Below are 3,979 nucleotides of genomic sequence, written 5' to 3'. Positions count from 1 at the left end.
GCCCCCGCTGGCCCGGTGGTGAAGCAGGAGGGGCTCCCTGCTTGGGGCGGGCGGTTACTAGGGGCACGGTAACTAGGGACGCTACAGGGGCCGTAAGGGCCCAAAAGTCACTCAAATCCTTGATCCCTGCGGGATGCCCAAGGTGGGCGTGTCTTGTATTCTGGCAGTCAGTACTGTGTTTCTCTTATGGGGGGGATGGGGGGGTGGGGCGCAAGGCATCTCTTCCCCAGCTTCATGTCTCACCACCTAATCTCAGCGATCTTACATTATACTAATGAAACTACTCTTTTTGCGAAAAGAAAAAATAGAGGGCATTTATTACTTTTTAAATATATATTTTTATTGATTTCAGAGAAGGAGGAGGTCAAGAGAGAAACATCAATGATGAGAATGCATGCCCCACCCTAGGGATTGAGCTGGCAGCCCAGGGTATAGGCCCTGACCAGGAATCCCACCATGACCTCCTAGTTCATAGGTCAAGGCTCCATCGCTGAGCCATGCCGGCAGGGCTCTGTGCTTTATTTTAAACTAGAGGCTCAGTGCATGAAATTTGCCCCAACCACTTCTGCCTGCCAGCCTGGTCGCCCCCTAACTGCTCCCCTGCCGGCCCAATCACCCCCAACTGCCCTCCCCTGCCCACCGATCGGCCTCCTCCGCACAAGGCTGCGGAGACACCAGGACTGGCCTCCTATGCACCACGGGGAGCTGCAGGACCCCCAGGCCTCACTGTATGGAGCAGCCACAGGGCCCTGCCTCCGCTGTGCGCACGGCCATCTTGTGGTGGCCATCTTGTGATGACGGCGCACATGATGACCACCTAGGCTTTTATTAGTATAGATAGTTTCTGAGGTCATGTCTTCAAATTTGGTGCTCTTTTCTTGGACAATGATAATCTGATACTAATCCTATTCAGAGTACTTTTGTAAAAAGATGATGCTTCCTTTCTACACATTTGAGTCTCTTATCTCCCATTTCTGTTATCATGTTCAAATTTTCTTTTACATCCTTGAACATATATGGAAGATTTATAAAAGCTGCATTTAAGTCTCTGTCTGATAATGCCATCATTTGTCATTTGGGGGTTTGTTTCTCCTGGTTGATTTTTCTCCATTATGGGTCATAGTTTCCCACTTTTTGCATGATCAATTTGTTCTTTTTTAAAAATATATATATATTTTATTGATTTTTTTAAAAATATATTTTATTGATTTTTTACAGAGAAGAAGAGAGAGGGATAGAGAGCTAGAAACATTGATCAGCTGCCTCCTGCACGCCCCCTACTGGGAATGTGTCCGCAACCAAGGTACATGCCCTTGACCGGAATCGAACCTGGGACCCTTGAGTCTGCAGGCCGACGCTCTATCCACTGAGCCAAACCAGTTAGGGCAATTTGTTCTTATTAGTGGTAAAATATAAGTAACATTTACCATTTTAACCGTTTTTAAATATACAGTTCAGTGGTATTAAATAGTCTTGTGGTTGTGCACCACTATCCATCTCCAGAATTTTGCATTTTGTAAAACTGAAACTCCATACCCATTAAACAATAATTTCCCACTTTCCCCTCCTGCCAGTCCTTGCAACCACTGTTCAACTTTCTGTCATTATGATTCTGACTACTCTAAGTATCTAAGTGGAATCATACAATATTTGTCTTTTATGTAACTGAATTGTTTTGCTCAGCATAGTGTTCTCAATGTTCATCCATGTTGTAGCACATCAGAAATTCCTTCCTTTTTAGGGTTGGAAAATATTCAATTATATTTATCACATTTTGCTTATCCATTCAGCCATCAGTGAACACTTTGGTTGCTTCCATATTTTAGCTATTGTGACTAATGCCACCATGAATATGGGTGTACAGTATCTCTGAGAACGTTTTCAATTCTTTTGGCTATATATCCAGAAGTGGAATTATTGAGTCATTTGGTAATTCTATTTTTAATTTTTTAAGGAACTGCCGTACTGTTTTCAACAGCAGCTATACCACTTTACATTCCTGACAGTACACAGGATTCCAATGTCTTTACATTCTGGCCAACATTGTTTTATAGTAGCCATCCTCATGGGTGTGAGGTGCTCTCATTTGTATTTCCCTAATGTTTAGTGATGTCAAGCATTTCTTCATGTGCTTATTAGCCATTTGTTTATCTTTGGAGAATGTCTATTCAAACGTTATGCCCATTTTTTAATTGGTGCCAGAGACCACTGCATAGCAGCACTAGCATGAAAGTGCAAGAGACATTGGAAGGCCGCTGGACCTTGATCTCAGCAGGGCTGATATCAGATTGCTCCTGCTGTGATTGCGATTTCCTGACCTGATAATCTTTACATTGTTTACTGAACTTTACTGAGCTTTGATTCTCTCTGCTCTGCCTGCATGCATTGCTAAAGGGCAAATGTGTAAACAAAATGAATAAAAGCAGGCAAGACCAGCACTCGTGGGTTCTTCTTGCAAAAGGCTCCACCTGGCCTCCCATGCCTTAAAAATTTATATTTCTTGTTTAGTATCTTCATTGTGCATTGGCCCTCCTACAGGTCATCCTGAAACCCACCGTGCAGGTCGCAGCAAATTGGGTAGGGTTTTCTTGTTTTTAAGTTTTGGGAGTTCTTTATATATTCTGGATTTTAATCCCTTATCAGATACGGGATTTGAAAATTTTCTCCCTTTCTGTGGTACTCTGTCTTTTGATGCACAAAATTTTCATGAATTTATTTTTCCCTTTTGTTACCTGTCCCTTTAGTGACATATCCAAGAAATCACTGCTAAATCCAATGTCATGAAGCTTTCATTGTTTTCTCCTAAGTTTTGTTTTAGGTCTTTGATGCACTTTAATTTTGTCATAGTGTTAAGCTAAGGATCCACCCTTCTTTTGCATGTGGATACCGTTTTTCCAGCATCATTTGTTGAAGACTGACCTTTCCCTATTGAATGGTCTTGGTTCAGCTGCCAAAAATTAATTGAACAGGCCTGGCTGGTGTGACTCAATGGTTAGACTGTCAGCCCAGGGAACTGAAGGATTTCGGGATTTCTGGTCAACGGCATGTACCTGGGTTGTGATTTGCTCCCCACCTCCTTTTCCCATCCCAAGGATGAGTGGAGGCAACCAGTGGATTCTCTCTCCCCTTATCCCTCCTTTCCACTTTCACTGAAAAGCAGTGAAAAAAATATTCTCATGAGGATTAACAAAACACGCACACATCATTTGACCTTATGTATGAGAGTTTATTTCTGGACTCTCTATTCCAGGAGTGGGGATGTCTGGCCCCAAGCCATATAAGGCGCACAAAATCATTCGGTCTGGCCCTGGCAGGGGATTAGGGGGTGAATCAATTGCTTGACCAAATATACCAGGCTAATTTTTAAGTTGGTAATTGTGTGGCCCAGAAATGATGTTATAAATATCCAAATGACACTTGCCAGAAAAAAAGTTCCTGGCCCCTGCTTTTTCTATTCTATTGATCTAAATGTCTTTATGCCAGTACTAGTTTTGACTGTAGTTTTGCAGTAAGTTTTAAAAACAGGAAGTGTGAATTCTCAGTTGCCTTTTCAAGGTTGTTTTGGATATTCAGTTCCCTGAGATTCCACAATGTTAGGATGGGTTTTCTATTTCTGTAAAAAATGTTATTGGGATTTTGATAGGAATTGCATTCAATCTGTAGATTGCTTTGGATAGTTTCCTCTTCGTCTGCTCTTTCCCTCCTTCTCTGGCAAAGCTCATTTGAACATCTAACAATTGAACGCTTTTTTAATACATACAACTAGAGCTGGGAGAGAACACCTTTCTTCCTTTTAGTATTTCTTTGCTTTTAATCTCACACTTTTGTTTTTCTGGTCTATGCTTTTAATTTTGTTAGACAGGATCTCCCATAGTGTGCAAAAAACATCCATTATTCAAGAAATCTTTCAGTACGTTCAGCAAGTGTATTTTAAACATCTACTATAAACCAGACATTATTCTTTGTCCTAGGTCATTAG

The sequence above is a fragment of the Myotis myotis genome, unplaced genomic scaffold, assembly GCF_014108235.1.
Source record: "Myotis myotis isolate mMyoMyo1 unplaced genomic scaffold, mMyoMyo1.p scaffold_m19_p_14, whole genome shotgun sequence".
In the NCBI taxonomy this organism is placed as follows: domain Eukaryota; kingdom Metazoa; phylum Chordata; class Mammalia; order Chiroptera; family Vespertilionidae; genus Myotis; species Myotis myotis.
The sequence above is the reverse complement of the archived record's forward strand: the minus strand, read 5'-3'. Positions refer to the sequence as shown.